The sequence below is a fragment of the Etheostoma spectabile genome, chromosome 3 (assembly GCF_008692095.1).
Source record: "Etheostoma spectabile isolate EspeVRDwgs_2016 chromosome 3, UIUC_Espe_1.0, whole genome shotgun sequence".
In the NCBI taxonomy this organism is placed as follows: Eukaryota; Metazoa; Chordata; class Actinopteri; order Perciformes; family Percidae; genus Etheostoma; species Etheostoma spectabile.
This window is the reverse complement of record NC_045735.1, coordinates 21,713,819-21,735,636: the sequence shown is the minus strand read 5'-3', so window position 1 is coordinate 21,735,636 and position 21,818 is coordinate 21,713,819. Positions and strand designations below refer to the sequence as shown.

At 40.5% G+C, this 21,818-nt stretch overlaps 1 protein-coding gene and 1 long non-coding RNA gene across 2 annotated transcripts in view; both read left to right on the top strand.

Moving 5' to 3' along the window:
• robo1 (roundabout, axon guidance receptor, homolog 1 (Drosophila)) overlaps positions 1-21,818 on the top strand; it is a 385,111-nt gene that overhangs the window by 13,968 nt on the left and 349,325 nt on the right. The window lies entirely within an intron of this gene.
• Positions 4,850-15,208, top strand: LOC116671671 (uncharacterized). The gene is made up of 3 exons (XR_004327324.1): positions 4,850-4,912; positions 8,265-8,267; positions 15,197-15,208. It is a non-coding gene; the product is annotated as an uncharacterized LOC116671671 (long non-coding RNA).

The following is a 21,818-nucleotide window of genomic DNA, read 5'->3' as shown; positions in this document are numbered from 1 at the left end:
TATGTGCGCCTGCAACACTGTGTGTCAGACAGCGTGGTCAGCAACACCGGGGCCCCTCAGGGGACTGTCCTCTCTCCCTTCCTCTTCACCATCTACATCACAGACTTCAACTACCACACAGAGTCCTGCCATCTTCAGAAGTTTTCTGATGACTCTGCTGTGGTTGGATGTATCAGCGAGTGTGACGAGGCTGAGTACAGAGCTGTGGTGGGGGAGTTTGTCACATGGAGTGAGCAGAACCACCTAGAGCTCAACGTGACAAAGACCAAGGAGCTGGTGGTGGATCTAAGGAGAGCCAAGGCAGCAGTGAGCCCTGTTTCCATCCAGGGGGTCAGTGTGGACATTGTGGAGGACTACAAATACCTGGGAGTGCACTTAAACAATAAACTGGACTGGGCCAAGAACACTCAAGCCCTCTACAGGAAGGGCCAAAGCCGTCTCCACTTTCTGAGGAGGCTGAGGTCCTTCAACATCTGCAGGACGATGCTGAGGATGTTTTATGAGTCTGTGGTGGCCAGTGCTATCCTCTTTGCTGTTGCATGCTGGGGCAGCAGGCTGAGGGTAGCGGACGCCAACAGACTCAACAAACTGATTCGCAAGGCCAGTGACGTTGTTGGGGTGGATCTGGACTCTCTGTCGGGTGTGTCAGAGAGGAGGACGCTGTCCAAACTACATGCCATCTTGGACAATGTCTCGCACCCACTCCATGGCTTGTTGCTCAATCACAGGAGCACTTTCAGTGATAGACTCATTCTCCCAAAATGCACCACAGAGCGCCACAGGAAGTCATTCCTGCCTGTGGCCATCAAACTTTATAACTCCTCCCTCTAAATGTCTGACACGCAGACACTTAAAGAGGTTGAAACTGGACATTGTTATCTGTATTATCTGTTTTGTGCAATAACACTGGCCTGATGTGTGCAATTCTCAACTACTACAATTATTATTTTACTTTTCACCATTGCAATTCCTTAATTATGTTAATTATGTAAATAATGTATAATAACATTCCTTTATGTAAATATCGTACATAGCCACACTCCTTATATTTCTTTATTTGTATTTCTACTCTGATATTTATAATATTTGTTCAACTGCAACACAGAGTTTCCCTTCGGGGATCAATAAAGTTTTTTTTATTCTGATTCTGATGAAGAGTAGCACATGAATGGACAGTTCACAGACAAGATACAAATAATAAATAAATAACAGTGACGCATTGCATAACACTGTGCGTTCTAAAGCACTGATCACTAATAAAGTTATTAAAGTAGGGTTGTGCTGATGGACAATGTCATCGATGTCATCACGATGGAGAGCCACCACCCCACCCTGTCAGACACACGCTAATCCTAGTTGTGATCGCTGGACGGGAAATTGACAACTGTGTCAGTCTTAAACTAGCAAAGACACTTGCGTCAGGCTTTACGATATCATCATCCACTGCGATGTTTTACTGTAAACATCGTTGTTTTGTGAAAATCTTTAGACAGGATCGCGGAGTGGTCGACTACAAGCAAATAACCACAAAAAACACTTTTTCCCTGCCAGGATAAATTGTCCCTTTACCCTGTCACAAAATACAGTACAGATGTGTTTGACAGGCTCACACTGTCAACACACTCAAACGCCGCTTTCTGCTAAAATGAATATCTCTTAACTTCCAACAGGATACAGCACAGCTATGAGTATCAGACTCACACTGTCAATAATCACACAGACTGTTTTCTGCCATAATAAATGTGTCACTTTATTTCCCACAGAAAACAGCAAAGCAAACAGCATACAACAGACATGCACTCAGTACGTGATGCAGAGTAAACTCTACTCCAAAGCTCTTACCTTGACACAGGACTGGAGAGCCGTCAGTCCGGACAGAGCAGCATCAACGTGGCTGGACGTCCCGTACGTGACTCGCAGCTGACTCTGTTGGACCGAGAGATTCTCCGTCTTTTTATTCTCTTAACAAACAAGGGATAGTGTGGGAGCGAGGGTGGCCCGTCTTCGCTCCCTGCCAATCCCGTGAGTCCGGCGCACCTGCCTCGAAACCATGTGTTAAAAACAGGAGCGCCGTCTCTCAAAACACGAGCTCGATGGAAAGCCGTAGTCAAAGCATGAGTATGATATGTGATCAAAACAGGTTAAATAAGGCTTATGCTAAGTAAAACAATGATAAATGAAACACAAAACATTTATACAATTGAAAAAATGAAACACAAAACAATAATAATAGTTATACAACAGTGAATCAACAAGTTATACAAGTGACCCACTTAGCTGTTGTCAAGAAAAAATGCAAAATAAACTTTTTCCTCCACAATCGTCAACTGCCAATTTAGGGGACATCGCCCAAACCCTAAAGCCATAACATGGTGCTGTAGTGCAGTTCTTAATTTTGGGGAATCATGGATGCTGGATCAAGGAGGTTGGGAGTTATGAATCTGGACAGCCCTGGGGACCGTTCTCCTCTGTGTCCTGCACACTGGGCAACCAAGTCTGTGTCCTGAAGGGAGCCTCTCAAACACAGGAAAGAGAATGTGGGAAGGGTCCTGTGAAATCCTGAATGCTAGTCAACTGATCAAAGTGGAGGGAGCTCTGCCTTTGAAACATCACCAAAATGGAACTACACTAGGTTCTCAGACAGTTTAATGCCACCGTGAAAAATGGGAAAGGTGAATGCTATGGTTTCAAATAGGGTTCCCAAATCCCAGTGCTAAGGACATTTAACACTTGCCTAGTTTAGTTTGCTTGACTCGAACCCTGGTTGCTGTTCATGTGGGCCGGTGGGAACGCAGCGATTGCCTTCTAGTGCGGACCTAAACATCCGGACGGAGAGTCATAGACCACCTGCTAGCACACTGGCCCTCAGATGTTGTTCAACCTCTGCCCCGCTTGACGACGCATAGACACTGTTTTTTACAAATGTGGCAAATCTTATCTTATCTGTTCTTAAAAAAATAACGCCAGTATTATAATATAGTTTATATTTCATTTCAAAACAAATTAAAGAATTTTCATTTATTCATTTTGACCTTAAATTAGAGCCAGACATGATCATATGTGCCAGGTTGGCTTTTTGGTTACAAGGGTCACATCTAGAATTAATCCAAGTTTTGACTAAGATTAGATATGTTAAATGCCATGACAGTGTCTCAGAATCTGTTTTGTTACCCTGGGAAATGGGAATAGAGAGCTGCAATCCGTCCTTAGAACAAAATGAAACTGAACTTTACAAAGGCCCATGTGTTTAGAGTTGCATGAGTCATCAGTCCTGACTGGGTTGCAGCGTGCCTCTTAAGTTGATTATTACGCCCGTGCAAGCAGCCTCATGATGGGGAAGTATTAACCAATAATATACATATTCAGTCACTCGGTTCCAGCTCAGCAATACAAAATGCCAAAGGTTTTGCTTCATTTATGTTCAGTTATGTCCCTCACACGTTTCGATGACTTAGTTCTGCATTCTAATAAACAATATATAACACAAACATTAATGATGTTTCTAGTCAAATCAAAAATCTTTGATAAACCCTGGGTTGGTGCTCAGGTTCGTAGTCTTGGCACTGAACTACTTGTCCATCTGTTAGAGAAAGAGATGATAGTGCTGCGAGCTGTCCAGACCAGCACACTGTCATTAACCCCAGTTTCCAGGGCTGATGGGGCTATGTTACAACTCAGGAAGCCACAGGGGAATACTTTAAAACTGACCTGCAGCCAGTTTGAATCTTTCACTGACAATTGGAAGAGTACTCCTTGTTCTTCTTCCTGGGGGACAATGCGTGAGAGAGGGCTTGTAATCATCCATATCAATTATTGGGCATGTGACATGGGTATTTATATTGCCAGGGTGGCACCGCTGCTCTGACTAATGGAGCCGCCATCTGGACCTGCTCCCTGATTTCACCACAAGCAAAACAGAATGCAAGACCACAGACGTGCAGCTGGAGTCCCTTCCCATTACAAGAGGCTGGTGAAGAGTTTGTGGGACGTGATACTCCTACAAATAAAAGAAATATCATATATCATATTCATTTAATAAATCGTTAAAATATGTATGAAGTATTTGTAATCAAAGTCGGAACTACAAACTATCCTGTCTGGCTGACTTGTCTGTGAAAGGCAGAAATAGAAGTGCGATACGAGTGCAACAGTAAATGTTTCTCACTCCTTGTTTTCTGGATTGAGTGTTCCCTCTTTTTCGCTCCTTCCTCTGCTAACCTTTCACACTCCATAAGGTGCTATAACATTCGGCTCCCATTCTGGTGTGTCCAGTATGTTTGCCGGCATGGCCTATTTTAATGATTTTGTGCTTAAACCGTGTGAAGGTTGGGCAAACTGTTCCCACACTAGAAAAGGTTACATGAATTCAGTGTTATTGGAAAGGGTTCAAGGATTTAAGAAATATCACCCTTCAGCTGCTCTTCTGTTCGTTGTTTCTGGCCAAGAATATAGCGCTCCTCTCTCCAGACCTCTGCTGACTCACTGAAACTACAGCCACAGACGTTTTTGTGATTACATTAATCAAACGTTTTAGTTGTTTGTTTTTGGTTTCTGCTTTATAGATCACAAGACATGTTGGGAGTCATTGTTCATATTTAACTCAGGGCACTAGGAACTCACTTTCAGATAGAGCAGATATTTTTATCTTTACATCTTTTCTAGTCTTTGTGCGCTACACTGTCCGGCTGCGGGTACTGAAATGCCTAAAACTGGATTGTGCAATTACACAATAGTTAAAATAACTAAAATATGATTGCAACTACATTTCTTTCAAGTAAATAAAACCAAATCAGACGCTAAAATGGCTTAAAAGCAAACTTTTTGTGAGGTGAAAAAAAGCTTCTGGTTGTTTGGCTTGAGGTTGTGGTGCAAAGGACCCTAGGGAGAAATTACTCTGAACCATCACTTTAAGGTAATGCATGCAGTAAGAGGTGCAGCCCTCGGGCAGCGGTTGTGACAAACAAGGCTGTGCTGCCTGTATGTAACCTCAGGTTAAGGCACATTACTTTCCCCGCTTGCTCTTACCATCTATAATGCATCTGTGTGATCAATTGGACCCTTGGCTTTGCTCTTATCCATCTGCCTTCCCCAGTAATCAGCAGTGTGATGTGATCAGAGACACCCACCTGTCCTGTCCTTGTGTCATGCCGTACAGGACCAAAGTACTCCTTCTGTCATTTCTGACATTTGTGTGATGGCAAGGCAGAGATGGGGGGGCTTTGTCCCAGCATGATATTTATCTTTGAAATTGAGGAGTAAGACCTACAACCGACCACTTCATGCGCTTCATACCCTCTGGCTTTCCTTTTGGAATGTCTTTCAAATAAGAAGGATAAAAGATTAAATACCTCAACTCGGTTGGCTTCAGGACGTTACAGCCAGATCTCATTTTAATATCAAGTCATTTCAATTTACAGAAGTATGAGCTCTTACTTAGTAAGACAGGCTCAAAGAACAAAGACATAACAAAAGATGGCAAACAAACACTGCCACTGAACACAAATCATCAATATTCTATGACACACCCTTTTCCCTGACTCCCAATCACTTTCAATGCTTTGGTAAAAGCCTCTGCAGACTGGATTACAGGCCGCAGGCATTTGTAAGATGAGCGACGTTTGGATTTTCTGTCGAAAGAAGAGTAGGATCCCTTCCTTCAAAAGCAGCTCTTAAAATACTGTCAATCACAGCGGGACAGTGTATGCTGGACTTGACGGGGCTTCCTCTGACACACTCACCAGGGAGCGTTTGTCTGCAGTGCGCAGACAGTTCAAGGTTAATTGATGTACATCATAAAATATTTACACCAGAATTATCACTTACTGCACAGGGTGAGCGCAATCTGGTGTTATGCAGGAAAACCGAGCTTTCGGCAAATCTGTACTGCATCCGAGTAGGCCCCCGCAATAAGTAACTAACCAACCCCCCCCCCCCCCCCCCCGTTAGTCATTTACACATTTTGGATGTGGGTTAATGAGTGGCGGTTAGTGGCAAAAACTTTTCTCTTCCCGAAGAACCACAATGTAATTATTTGATTTATGAGTGGCTGGAGGAAGAACGCAGCAGCCGATCACTCTCACCACCTCAGAGAGCTTCAGCCTAGGGTTTGTTAGACAGACTAGCTACCTCTGTGCACCCAGTCCTCCATCGCATCATTACAGCACCATCCTGTTAGTTCGATCCCCATCCTCATTCTAAGCAGATAGGGAAATTGTTCAGAGATTTCAGCGACGCAAATAAAAAAAAAAAGGAAAAAGAAAGACTGAGTGTTATACTCAATTTGCATTACAGGGATTCTTTTGTTATTTGGGCATGTAAACCGCAAGACTGTATTAATATGAGTGGAGAATACTATTTAATCACCACACATTGAGAGGCATTGTGATAGCTTTGTTTTTTGTGCTTGTCACAGTTTTTAGAAGGGTAATCTTCTTGTTACTGTAATCCAGCTTTTGGAGGAGACAGAAATGTCTCTTGGTTCCTACTTGTGCTGACAGTGTCTGGAACAGTGAGGAGGATTAGCTGACACCACAAGTCTGGAAAAAAGCGGACAAAGGAAAGACAGCTATTTTTACACTGCAACATATTTCAGAATATTTGTAGAAGGAAAATATATATGTAAGAGTAAGATGGCACAATCTATCTTTGTCATTCTTTAATTAGGCTAAGTGAATGTGTTGCATGTCCAGAGGCATAATCACATGCAGAGGTAAAAGGTTGTGGTGTAGTTTGTCAGTGAGAGTGGCTCTGCCTTGTGTCAGTGAATGACTGCATGCTGGGATCACTTACTGGAATGAAAAAGAGCTGTTGTGTGCGAAGAGAGAGATCCTTCCAGTGCAGATGAAATGCTTTGTCCTAAGTGCTGTTTAATGAGAGGCTATCAAATAGATGGAATAATTGCCCAGGCTTAATTAAAATTATTCATTGCTAATTTTGTGGAGAATCAGAATTTCTTCTCTTTTTTTCAGCGGCAGAGAAAAAGAAACGCATATAGTTTTTCCTTTTAGCATCTCACATCACACTTTCACTCACTTTGCCAAAATATGAACAATAACGTCGCTGTCAACGGGCTTATCTGCTAATGTTAGCTCTCAACTGTTACCATGAAACCATCCAGCAAATAGACTGTACCGTAGAGAGGTCACATGAAATCGGTGATTTAACGTCACCACTCATTTTACACACAGTTTAACAAAACAAAATGCTAAGTCAACATTACTAGCTACGTTTTTCATGTTGGTTTTGAGCGGTATGCACGCTCACTTACCTGGAAAACGGTTTTAAAACAGTGGCTAACGTTAACCCACTATCTAGCTAACGTTAATACAGTGTGTTGGAGCAAAACAGCGTCTCCTGCAGCGGCGAGGCAGAGGGACCGCAGCGTTTGCTAACATTAGCTTCTTGTTCATCTGGGGTCTGATAAACAGTAAATTCATCAAATTCAGTGTCCTGCTGCAGGAGACACTATTTGTCCGACACGCTGTATTAACGTTATCTACTATTTTAAAACAGTTTTCCAAGTTAGTGGGGGTGCATATCACTCAAAACCAACATGAAAAACGTAGATCAGCGTTTTTGTTTTGCTGTTAAACTGTGTGTAAAATGAGTGACGTCAAATAACTGGTTTCAGGTAACCTCCCTACGGTGCAGTCTATTTGCTGGATGGTTTCAAGGTAAGAGTCGGTAGCTAACATTAGCAGATAAGCCGGTTGACAGCGACTTTATTAGTATTTTGGCACAATGTATCTGACCGTAGTGGTCATAGTTGCTGGAAGTGAGATGCTAAAAATAAAAAAACTACACGCTGTTTTCAGGCAACGTTCCTTTTTGATGCCACAGTGTGTGTTATTTTTAAACGTTATGTCATCTTTGTAATGACAAGTTCATGTTTGTAGAATAATTAGAGAATCCCACTGAGAACTGGTGTCTGTTATTTTAAAGAGGTGCTCCAGTCATTTGGTATTGCACTTTCACAAAGTCAGGGAAATTTGGAGAAAGAGATTTACCACATCATTTAAAACATTGAAGCGGTAGAGGCTGACAAATTCCCAGTTTGGCTCCAAATGCAACTCGGTGGTGTCTTACATTTAGGACTTGACCTGAATATTAGATTAATTGAAACATTCAGGTCCACTGCAGATTCTGTTGTTCATTTGAGCTGAGAATGGAGAAATGTCTGGCTGAGTTGAGTGATAACCGAGCAGTGTGTACAGATATGTATACGTTAGAAGCCTGGTGTTTTCAGGTGATGTAATAAAGGCAAGGCGGTGTGTAACCACAATACTGCAATGTACTACTGGTGTACTATTACTGAAGGGGGACCATTTTAAGAAATTGTTCAAATTCCACACGTAGTGGCTTTAATCGAGAACATAAGCATGCTATCTGGTAATATGCTAATGCTCCTCTGCCCCACTTGAGCCAAACCCCAATATAAACCAGCTCCGTTATTTATTTTTTTACTGCAGATTTGTATCATCTTTTCCTCCACCTTCAAACACGGACCCTGTGGCTTTTTTTTCTGCCAGACACCATCCGAGGTTGCTTTGAGTTTCTGAGTGCCCTCTTTCTTAGAAGTTGTCACATCACTGACCCTTATTCAGCTTTGCGTCACAGCGTGAGTGAGGAGAATATTTGGGGATCTTGCAAACATTCCTCCTCCTCTTCTTCTTCTCACAGGTTGTTCTTGCCCCTCTCAAATACCACCCCTGTTTCTTTCTTTAGCTCAGACTACCTGAGATTCAGTTTGCTTGAATCCTCATTTCATCTTGTGCCAGAAAGAGAGGTGTTCCTCCCCCCCCAAACTCAAATATAGGCCTCATTCAGAGTTTCACAAACATTAAATGACATTTTTAATGTAAGTAGACCGAAAGTACACAAAAGTCTGTAGTGTCATTCAAAAGTTTCATCAAAACATTTGCTGTAGTTGTTGTTGTATGTTAAATTCAATACATTTACAAATGGATGGAGCAATTTTCTCTGTCTTTTTAGTTTTGTCTTTGTCTGTCTTTGTACACTTCTGTAGTAGGCACTGCAAAACCAGGGTGGACAAAGATTAAAATATATTGGTTCAATCCCATTTGCTCCTCTAATGGGGAATGGACTAGGGCTGCACAATTAATTGCACTTTTATCAAAACTGCAATATGGAGCACTGCAATATCCAAATCGCAGGGGGGTGCACAATATCACAAGTGGGGCCCCATTTTTGTTAAAGGCAAAATATGTGTCAAACCATTCAAGTATTGTAGTGCTGAAAAGATGTCCCGGCCTACAAATTGTATCCTACTGACTAAAGAAAAAATCCTTTAGTTCAGATCCTTGCAAAAACCCCACTATAAATCATTTGAAATCACTATTAAATCATTTTTTAGATGTTAATGTTTTTCAATGAAAAGAATTATACAAAAATGATCATTCCCTCAATATCGTGAATCATATCGCAATGTCAGTCAACATAATCACAATTAGATGATGCCCTCATATCGTGCAACCCTAGAATGGACCATACTTTTCTTAGTCTTACTCATTCTCTCTCTGACTCACTCCCTCCATCTCCATCTCTTTGCCTTTCTGTCCCCTCCTCTTTTACACTCTCTCTGGCCTGACTCCAGAAGCGTTGGTGCTCCAGGCACTAAGTCTCAGGTTCTTTTTGAGCTTAACAAAAAATAGTTATTTGAGAGGGGTGGATGGCCAAAGGAGAGAGGGGGAAAAAAAAACACAAGCTGAAAGACGATTGTGTGAGAGATCTCATATTTTCTTCAATCATACTGTGACAAAGAGTAGGTCTGTGGTGTAGGATCATCTAAGACGAAGGGCAAAAAGTAACCTTAGGCAGCATCTGTCAGTGGAAAATACAAACCCTTAGGGTGTCCAATTGAAGGTGGAGGACTGTGAGGGGGAATACAATTCAGGGATTCTTCAACACAAAGTTATCTGGTGGGGTCCATAACGTTGCTTGGAACTGTGTTGCAGTGTATAAGTATGTGACCTGTGAATGTGAATTTCCTGCGTGAGACTGAATTCAGACACAGTATTGACATTTGAAGGTTCAGCCTTTCGCAGCTGCTCATGAACGCCTGAGCAGAGTGAAAAAATGAGCCTCCACCACCTCGGAGGTGAGTTCACGGTCTGCTGTGAACTCGAGCGTTCTGATTAATTTGTATTATATGTCATCCGCTGAGTTGTTCATGGATAGTTAATCATGGACTCAAGATGAAAAGCTATTTTTTTTAACAACTGAGACACATTGTCGCTAGAGCCCAGCTGATAAATCGGCGGTGGGGCTGTAACAATACACCAAACCCAGGGTTAGGTTCGTATCGTGATTTAAAGCACTGGATCTGGACAGGAAGGATAACTCTGGGGTGTGTGGCAATTAGGCCTTCTCACTCCACAACACAGGTTCATGGAGCTGAGTGACACGATTTTGATATTTTTACTTTACTATTGATTTTTTGGCAACTTTTTACTTTTACGCTTTACATTTTAACATGACTATTGGTACTTTCTACTCCTTACATTTTTACAAAATTGTCTCGTTACTTTAATTTTGTACAAAAGGTTGTCTATCAGGTGTAATTTGTGAGTCGGCACACGGAGAAGTGAGAAAAAAGAGAGACTCGCTGCCTGGAGGATAATCAGTTGTGATTGTGTGTGTGCATCTATGAGAACTGTAAGTCATATAACTTATGTTGTCAGTTCATTTAAGCCTGTTGTATTGGTCTACAGTTCTTGAAAATTTAAAAGTTAGCTTGTTTGTGTTCTTCACCTGTTACCTAGGTTACACCTGGCTGTTGATGCAATATAATGTTGATTGTTGAACGTGCTAATTAGGATAATGTAATTAATAGTGGGTTTATTGTCATTATTTACTAGCGTTTATGATTCCTATGCATTGTGTATGGTAGCCTTTACAATGTTATTTTTTTCTGTTATTACCACACAAACAGCCATAGCAGAGCTGCCCCCCCCATGTTTATACTGATGCTTGATTGTAATGAAGCATCAACAGAGAGAGGTTGTCTTAACAGACACATCTGGGCCAAAGTTGGAAACCAGAATCAGCTCTAAATCCAGTCTTAATCTAGTCCTCACTACATTTCAAATAATTTCACTGGAGTTACACTGTAACAAATTGCTGTAAAAATACTGGATATTTTGCACAGTAATGTACCGTTTTCCATTAATACAGTTGAATACTGTAAATTCTGATGTCTTTGAGGAAAAAAATATTAACGGCAAGCTCCTGTAAAATCTTACGGTTAAAAGCAGTATTTATTTATTTTTTACAGCAAGCTACCTATAATCTTACGGTATAATACAGTATTTTATTTTATTTTTCAGTTAACTTTAAATCAGACTTCATCCTCGGTCCGATTTATAGTTCATCTGAGCAAAATCAAAAATTAAATTAAATTAAAAATAGGCCTACACATCAGTGTTTTTATTTGTGATTGAGGACAGGATAACAAGAAGTTGAAGAATTTGTTTTCATCCGGACTCTTAAACTGACCGCATCAAACTGGATGGAGCACATGTTTCACCGGCTGCTTTCTTCACTGCTCTCTCGTCAACCTCAGCCCTTCCTCATGCATCCTGTCTCCGTGGCTTTCTTAACAAGGTAAATATAATCTTGCAAAAGTCATCATAATGCTAATGTGATTTTGTGTTGGATTACCATTTTATTGACTGTTTTTTACCAAAAAGATTGAGTCAAAAGTATGTGCCGCACGCTAGCATACGTTAGGCCTACTCTCATTTAGCAACTAGCTATGTGGACAAAAGTTGAGCTTTCTGTTGAAGCGCATTACTGACATTAACATAAACTGGCTTTAATATCTGATTTGTTGTGAGATCTAACTATGGTGGGTTACAAGGTTCTATTTTACCATTTGTTTTACTTTTTCAAGTGAAATGGTGCATGGGAGTTTATAGGGATTAGCTTGTTATGCTGGTTAATGCAAAAAGCTAAAACGTAGCTTCAAATATGCACTAATGCAACATGCAGTAGCTAAAAGTTAGTTGATTATTTGTTGTTGTAATGATTAATTTTTTCTTGAGAGAGTATTTTAAAGATTATTTTGCTGTGAAGGCCTGTAGTGAAAACATGATAACTTGCAACATATGTGGTAAAACCAGAAAGAATACATTTGCACATGCAGGCATATGCAGACTCAGCTGGTGTAAGGTTTCTTTAGCAATATTTATTGTGTCTACAATGACTTTACATGCAATTCCTTTCTTAATTTGGATACTGTTGTCCATGTTCTACAGATGTCTGCCACAGCAGCCGATGTTGAGCCTGACCCTCCCAACAGTCCACAACTGATTCTACTGGGTAAGTGTCATAAAAGCATGTCGTGGAGTAGAGAACAAAGTCCGTCTGTCTCTATGTTTCTCCATTTGTCTGATTTCTCTTTCTGTATCCGTTTCCTAAACTTAAGTTGTATCATTGTCTGTCATGTTTGTAGTTGTCTCATCGTTCTTTTCTATCTCAAATTGTGGACACTCATTGACCAAAAACACCAGTTAACCAAAAAAACAAAACAATCTAAATGTGGTGGCTTTTTCTGTGAACTTCAAATCCTCATAAAAGGCCCTTATACCCATATTTCTGTTGTCTGCATCAGTTGCTGGTGATGGTGTCACATTGGAACATTGGATGATCAGCATCGGAAGCCAGGTCATTTGTGAAGGCATCTATAAAACCTCACACACACCATCACAGGGCTTGCTACTTGCTATGTGTTAAATCTACTATACCAAGAAGAAGCTGCAAGGACACTGGAGTTTGTTCAAAGGTAAGTTTTGTTTGAGTATGTTACCCCTCTTCCAAGCTCTGATCCGAAATATTGAAGTGTCATTTTTTTATAAGCCATGCTGGTGTATTAACTTTTAAAGTAGTTGTACCTATCTCCTGCTCATTAAAGCGTACCCTGCTTCCTTTTGGCACCCATCTTAATTAAGGAATGGGGCTGTTCAGACTGGCCATGTCACTCTCTGTGGTGCTATCATTGAGCAATGTGTCCTTTCCCAAATATATTGTAACAGTGTTTCCTAATGCCACCCTCAAATCAAAGTGTAATAAATACTGTAATAATGACAACAGCTGATCTGTTGTAATCATGAATCAGGATTGTTTTGTTTCTCATAAATAATTAATCAAATGAGATCATTCTTTCATAATTATGAGACAAGGGTCATTATCAGAAAATACATCTTAATTTTTTATTCAATTAATGTTATAGGGTTCCATATTAAATGCAAATGATCTTTACTTACCATACCTAATATCTTATATACTTTCTCTATTACATTTTAGGCGTCTCATTGGGATTTATCCTGAGAGGGGAAGAAAGACCAGCCACGGGGAGGTGGTGGAAAAGGAAGACGGGGAAGCTGGTCCACAAAAAGGCAACAACGGTGAATCACCATGTGACCACGCTACTAAACAATGTGATGGACTTTATTTAGCCAGCATAGGTCAGTCCATCTGTCTCAGATGTCCAGGGTCATTGTTGAACCCACCATTGTTGAGAGCCAGTTTAATTTTTATTGTTAATGGAATTGATGTAATTTAGTTAGCTTTTATATGCATTTGATGCAGTGAACTGTTGTCTTTTGGTGAAGGAAGGAAAACCAAATGAGCAGAAAGATTAAATTAATGTGAATTGGCGGATAATTTGTACTCTGTGCTTTGCATAGATTGCAAGAAACAGTCAAACCAGACCTATTTTGACCTGGGGACAAAAATACAAAGTCAAATGATGTAATTTTAGCCATCACTTGTCATAGTTCACATTCTGAATTAAATTTGTGTTTTTATGAATTTTGTAGACACTGAACATGTTTAACTTTAATAAATGCCTAAAGTTATAAGACCATCTCTTGTCTGAGCCGTTTCTGTGACATCTATGTTTTATTATTATTATTATTATTATTATTATTATTATTATTTTAGGGGTTTTGTTTTTAATTGTAAAACTTTTAAATCAGTAGTTTATAACAATGTGAAGATCATATTTTACAGTAATAAGTTAATGGAGAATACTGTAGGAACTGTAAAATAACAGTAAAATTAAAACCAAAGCTGACAGTATAATACTGTAATGTTTCTTTGCCATACAGTTTAGTACTGTAATATGTTTACAGTAATGTGCTGTTGTTGTAGATCACAGTAGGTTTACTGTAGAATAACAGTATCAAGCTGGCAATTATAGCTGCCAGTAGTTTACTGTAATTTAACAGGAAATTTTGTTACAGTGTAGTTATTATTTTTGCACCATCAAAAATCACACTTGAATTCATATCTTGCTACTCGGTCAGAATCTTATTAACCTGGAGTCCCAGTCTCTGTCAAAATAAATAAGCTATATATTATTATGTTAAATGGCAGACAGCTATTTAAAATGTAGGCAATGGCGTATAAAGAGCCTTTTCTCCATGTCCACTGTGGTTTCTCAGCGTGCTCTCTAGTAACGTCTGGTCCAGCTTTTTAATTTGCTAGGCTACTTTAACTTTTATACTTTGAGTAAATTTTCAAGCCTCTACCTTGTTACTTTTACTTGAGTAAAGACGTTAAATCAGTATTTCTACTTTTACCGGAGTATTTTTTAACAAAATTATCTGTACTGTACTACTGTAATAGAGCAGCTAGAATAGTCTGGTAACTTCAGAAAAGTACATCACTGTACAACTGCAATGCAGCCTTTAAAACCAGTAAAAGACAACACTTATTTAACTCTTGTAACACGATGTTAAGCTATTGAAAATCTAAGACAATATTTAGTCTCATAACATGATATCAATATAAAATCAATATGTTGCCCAGCCCTACCCAACCTGTTAAGCTAAATATGGTAGGTAACTAATTACTTGAAAATGATGGCAGATTTGCATGGGAATGATACCACCAATGACCTCCGCAATTATTAAGAATTACTAGAAGTCCCTGGGTAATGCCAGTCTCCTGTGAATAGGACCCTTGTCTGTTACAGGAAGTGTCACACATGTTTGACAAATTCATCAATTGGAAAAGAGCAACAATGCTACAACGTTAACATCTGCACTTAATTTAACGCCTTCCTTAGGTATTTTCTAATTGTTCATTATCTATGTATCAAGTACAGCACACAACCCTTTTTTGGCTTTAAACTTGATGTTCATTTGAATCAGGTAAGCTTGTTAAATGGTAGCAGACAGTCCAATAATGCTACTTGTGGACGTACACAAAGGGACAGTAATATCAACTGACTGCAACACACTTTGACTTATTTACTTGTTCATATATGTTTTTTGTTTTAGTTTTTTTTGCAGTGTCCTCTACCAACAGAGATTAGAAAAGAAAAAAAAAAAATCATAGCCTTGTTGTCCTATACCAGAGGATCAGGGATATACTGTATCACTGTCATCATGTGGAGTAGTTTTTGCTCACCAACTTCCATAATCACCCTTGTAAAACCCTTGATCGGAGCCCTGGTGGGTGATTAAAGACTTGGGCGATAAAAACGGAGCTGTTTGTGGAGCAGTCAGACAGGGAGAGAGGGTGTGTGTCTTGTCTCCAGTGCTACGTGTGGACATGCCTAATCAGGATTAGGCTATCCCACAAAACAATAGAGAAAAAGATACTAACTTCCCCTCAAGAGCCCGTAACAAATGCGAACATCCAGTCAGTGGAGAGTATAACTACTGCAGAAGTTTCAGGGAAAGTATTACTGATAGCCCACTCACTCATTCTGACTGTTGTGGAAACATGCAGGATGGATATTTATCTGTTATTGCCCCAGGAGCTGTAGCTATTGCATATTTATTAAACAAATAATAAGCAGTGAGTGTGTGTGCCACTGTGCTTTTTCATTACACTGCTGCATCTCTGCTCCCTGGCAGCGATCCAAGGTGTTCCCGGCACAGATCAGGCGTGTGTGTGTGTGTGTGTGTGTGTGTGTGTGTGTGTGTGTGTGTGTGTGTGTGTGTGTGTGTGTGTGTGTGTGTGTGTGTGATGTGTGGATGGTGGAGGAGAAAGGTGGATTTATTAGCCACAATTAACATCAAGCTATAGTATAACGCTCCCGTGGACAATATCAAAGGCTTGCTGAGCAGAACAAGTAGTCCGGTTTAATTGAAAAGGGCCTCTGTGGTGTTGCAGGAAGACAAAGGTGACACCTGTCAGAAGGCAGAGATATCTTAAATGAGTCTCATGCTCCTCAAACACTTGTTCCTCTTCAGTTGGGGCGGTGGCTGCAGGGTGTGAGGCCTGTCTGCCTTCCTCGTGGAGGAACTCTGTTTTATTTATTTTTTTGTGCTGTGCAAAGACTGCAGAGCTGCATGCAGTCATGGATCTGCCTCATGATGGGATATGAATATGTATGCAGGTTAACTGATGTGCTACACTCTAATTGCGATGGGAGGGAAGGAGCCTCAAGTGCAATGCTTCATGGGAGCTGCTTCTTGTCTTTGCATCTAGCATATGATTCCACATAACATAAGTGTGGGACACTTTAGTAGGGTCTTTCCTCTTTGTCTGGTTGTTTACCTCACGTTTTTTCATGCCTTATCCTAACCCTCTAAATGCCATTTTAAATGTGTTTCTGAAAGCGTGCACTAACTTTCCCAGCATGGATCTAATTGTATTTGTTGTAGCTTTTGTTGTCCCTCAATTTCTGCCTCCTTGCCTCTGCCAATTAGCTTTAAACTAAATGTGATTATGAAGAATAAATGCTAACGTTCGGCTCCACTAGAGGGTGGCACATCAGTTTACCTAAGGCAAGGCTTTTAAACTTGGGGGAGGAAAAAAGGAATGAAGCTAATTTTAAGGGCTATGCTTTTGATTTTGAGTGTTTGCATAAGCACAGTGGAGCATTTCAGATTAAAATCCCCCAAAGTGTGGCAACCATGAAATCGCTTTAATTAGGCCAGCTGACAATCCATTGGCGTCTGCAAACACACTGGACCCTAATGGTGATGAAAACAAACCAATCACCTCAATTTAAAACTCTAAGGGATGCAAATGAGAGAGGCTGCTAAGCAGTTTGGAAATACCACAGCATTCAGTTTTAAGTCAACTCCCTTTTGTATCTGTTCATGTTTTTATATTTAAGTAAAAAAAGTTCAAAGACGTGCACAGCTGAAGGCTGGTTGTTAAGCAGCAGCCATCTTGTGAAGGTCAGGTTGTTGCTGATGGTTGGACAGAGTGACAGCTGCCACTTTCTTAACAAAGGTCAGTCCGTCAGATCACACCATCAGATCTCAACTCTTAGATATCACCAGTAATAATTGCACACACTTGAAATGCGTGTTTGAACACCAAATGTTTCAATCCTGTTCATTAATGTTTGAGAGCAGTTTTGGTACAAATCCTCCGTGAAGAACGTACGGCTGTCTAAATGCTATTTCTCATGGGTATAATAGTTACACAAAGCATGTTTTACATCTTGAACGCTTCCTATCTCCAATTAGAAAAACTATAAAAATTGAAGTTGATCATCAAATTAGTTTCTTTCCCCACATTTGTGCACACATTTAAATGTAGCAATCCAATTTGACTTTCATCTCCGGATGTTTGCAAACCACATCATCACTGCCCACATGAAATATGAAAAAGGAAATTCAGTTTGACACAAAAATAATGGAGGTTGGACAGCATCAAATGTAGTTGTATCACATTTTTGTTAATCCACTAGTGATTCACAGCCTTTTTCAACTAGTTGTGATGACAAGGACACACACATAATCATAGTTTTACGTTTTACGATCACTGCTATTTAACATATATTGAGAAATATAGCAACTTGTTATGTACAGTATATATTTGTAATACATGTACAGATGCCATAATTTGAAAGCAATAGCTGTTGCCATAACATTGATGTATTGTGTTATAGGTATGTGTGTTATAGGTGTAAACCGAGCCCTGAGGATCTTGCTCTGCCTTTTGAGAAAATGAAAGCTCAGATGCCATTCTGGAATCTTGCTCCTTGTGAGGTCATAAGGGGCAAGGTTACATCCCCTATCTCTACTTTGCCCGCCCAGAGAATTTGGGCCACCCATGAGAGAGAGAGAGAGAGACATCATGGCTTTCAAACAAGCAAAGTGGCAGTTGGTCAAGGCCACAACCCCAGCCTCCACCTTGCCCCCCCCTCTCTCAAAAGCTACAGACTCGGAAATGGCACATACTGTGGAAAGCTCATTGTGGGACTGGCTCTAGTGGCTGTAATTCTTCACCAAGGTTGAATTTTGGGAACGAGATTTCAAATATGGTATTGGGACCACTAAGGTCTGTATAAAAGCATCCAAAGAGCACCATGTCATGGGATCTTTTAATTGAAATCATCCACCTATTGTTCTGAAGGACCGTCTTTTATTTACAGAGATAAGCAAGCTTGTCTTGACCTTCCTCTGCCCTGACATGGATTGCTGACCCTGAACCGTCCAAGGGGTCTTCAATCAACCTGCTTTTCTTAGGACTGTACTTGTCATTTTTTGGGTCATGTGGAAGTGCTTCTTATTATCCTCCTGGCTTGGGTTTTCCTTTGACATCTGCAGCGTGAGAAAAGGAAAATCTATGTAAACTCTACTTCAGTCAACAGATCAACACCTCTTTCTGTTCCGACTGACCAGCGATATTGATTACAAAATGCTATGTTCACTCGGCTGCTTCCCATCCTTTTGTTGCCGTTATCAGACGGTGTGCACAAAGGCAGTCGCTCTCACCATTCACTGTGAAAGAGAAAAGTCCAGAGTGCAATTATGAGGAGCAATAGCAGCAGCAACCATATGATTAGCTAGGACTCGTGGCTTCAACACTCTTAAATCCTGCTTTTAAGCGCCTTTAGTGAAGTGTGAAATACAGTGCATTGGACTCTATTATATACAGGTCCTTTTTGCCACCAAGGCTGTGAGGTTTTCGGAAATCACAGTTGTCTGGTGAAGTCACATTCACACACTTTCCTCCAGTAATTGATATTAATTACTTGTCAGCCTTCTTGCGTTCAATCCTCCATGCTTGACAGCTCTGCAGACTAACTGGAAACTGCCCAAACTGCACTTTGAGTGAAGGACTTACAGTTAGTTGATTAATTTCCTAACATATGGTAAAAAAAAAATTCAGTGCCCAAAAAGCGATCAATAACACTCATATTGATGTACATTTTAGCTGGTAGGACTATTCTGCTCTTTAGACAGACACCAGGATAATAATACAGGTATAACCTCCAATTTATTTTAGTGGAGCATTTGGCCATTTGAATGACAAAAGCTCCCTGTGCACTTAGTAAAGACAGCAAAGGCATTAAACAAAAGGTTTTGATTAAGTGTGTATTTTCCCCCGGAGCCCTGTATGAGTGTGTGATGAAATGAGCGACCGGCGGTGAGAGGGCAAAGGAGAGGGAAAGAGATGTAGTTTTCCAGCATAAAAGGCCAATTGAAATGGAGGAAAAACAACACTTATTGCAGGTAGAGAGGGAGGGGCTTACTGTCAGGATGAGGGTCCCTTGGCCTCGCCTCAGGCAAAGACACTGCATTAAACGTGGCCCACTCTCAGGGCCGGTATACCCCCTCTGTAAATATGCACCCGTCAGTGTATTTTCACTGAAGTCTTGAAGTGTTTAACCCCTCTTCACTGCTGGCAGGTAAGAAAGAGGCAGAGAGATAGAGGGTGTGAGGCAAATACGGATAAGAACAAACAAACAGCGTTGGCTTTACTGAAGTGAGCAGCTTTGGCGGAGAGGGACTTCTTTGAAGACTTACAGCCAAATCCTATCTGCTGAGCCGCCATCTAGGCCTCAGCTTTTGTTTCTCCGACTCTAAGACCTACTCCTGCAGGAGCCACAGAGAGAGGGTCAATGGATTCGTCTTGTACAGAGCCGAAGGCTGTGGCGTTTTTGGTTGATAGCATTAAACAGAACATTTAAGCTGAAAATGCTTTTTTTTTTTTTTTTTTTTTTGCTATCATATACTAGAGAAATGTATGGTGGATAGCAATGCACTTTCTCTTATATTATCTATTTATTTTAGTGCTGTCAGTTAAAGGCCTTAACGGCATTAATGCAAACCCATTTTAATGGTGTCAACAGCGTTTTTTTAATTTATTGTGAGATCAATATTCTTTTTAGCCTAGCGAACTTTGTAGTTCTTTTCACGTACTGTTGTAACAGCTGGTAACGTTAGAATTACAACATCTAGCTAGACTAGAAACAAAACGGGCACGCCGCACTCACTTGTCTTGGGCTTGCAAAGCCAGAAGAGTAGTAACATTAGGTTTTGAGTGGATGCCGAGCGTGAGACACTGAAAAGGACACCAATAAGATTCTGAATAGAAAGTTTACCCTCGTTAAAGTACTATTTTCACCCTTTTATTGATGGACAGTGTTACATTGTGTGAGAGATTATTTGCTCCAAGTGAGAATGTTAATGTGAAATTGAACTCGACAGTAGGCTATATGCCAATGTTGTTTTCAATAAAAAAAATAAAAAAAACATTTGCACAAAGCAAGCCAATCCACTTTTCCATGTTGGTAAGAGCATTACATTGAGAAAGATAATGGGACAAAAAGCAATCAAGGGACATTTAGAATAGATAACAATGTGATTAATTGCAACTTAACTATGGCATTACTGCGATTAATCGTGATTCAATATTTTACTATTTTATTTTGATTTAGTTGTTGGGCATTTTTAGGCCTTTATTTGTATTGGACAGCAGAAGACATGAAATGCGTGATCACGGAAGGCTTGTATTAGGTAGACGTGCCAACAGTGTTGTTTGTCATTACTTCGAATTCCTTATGGGGAGACAGAAACTACGCACTATAGCTTTAAAAGAAAATGAAATGTAGTATACTGTTTTAATCTTAAGGTAAATGTGTGCAGAAAGAGATTCTGGAATGTGGAGGAAAATGTACTGTTGGACGTTGTAAACAGAAGCAATTAACAGTTAGTCGGTTCAAAGGAAATGGGTAGGAGAAACATGAAAGGTCTCTTCCCCCCCCCCCCCCATCAAGTCCTCTGACATCAACAAAGGCATGAAGGTCCATATGGAATGACAGCTGAGTGAACACGGTGCTGTAGGTCTTTGTGAAAGCTTTGACGCCCCGGTAATAATGAGAAGCCGGTCCTGTGGACTCGCTGCTGTACAGTGCTGTAGACTTATGACACTGGCTCCATTTATACCTCTTCCATTCAATTACCATCCCATCTGGTCACTGCTGTTTCTGCTGCCACAGCAGTAAAGAGAGAATTTACTTTTCAGTACTTCAAAGCCCCCCCCACATAGCACCTACAGCTCAAAGGACAGTGGGTACAGTGACTGCCAATTAAGAGTTCCAACAAGACCCATTAGACCCCAAAGAAAAATAGATCTTTCAAAGAGGGGACAGAGAAGAAAGTGCTGTTTTATGAAGGGTGCTAAAACAGTTTATGCCACTGGACCATAACGAACTATATCTCTGCCTTTGGCGTTTTTGAAGGGCAAACTGTTATTTTAAAGGGAGTTACTCACCTGCAAGTTGTCAGATGTTGGCGCTGAGTGCCATTTGATGATACTTTCTAATAAACTTATTGCGAGTACCCTTCAACAACGGTCATCACAATCATAGCTGCAGAAGGCGAGACTAAGAGAGGCGAATGGGAGCCGCAGAGGTTGGATGTGCCCCAATCACACACATAAAAGATTTAACATCGCCCTGAGGTGTTTTTACAGCACTCTTGTACCTTAAAGGTGCATTAAGTAAGATTTTACTGGCTCATAGCACAAATGGCAGTAACAAATCATCAGGGACTTGATAAAGTTGTCACCAGTGACTCAGCAGTTACTTTGCCCGC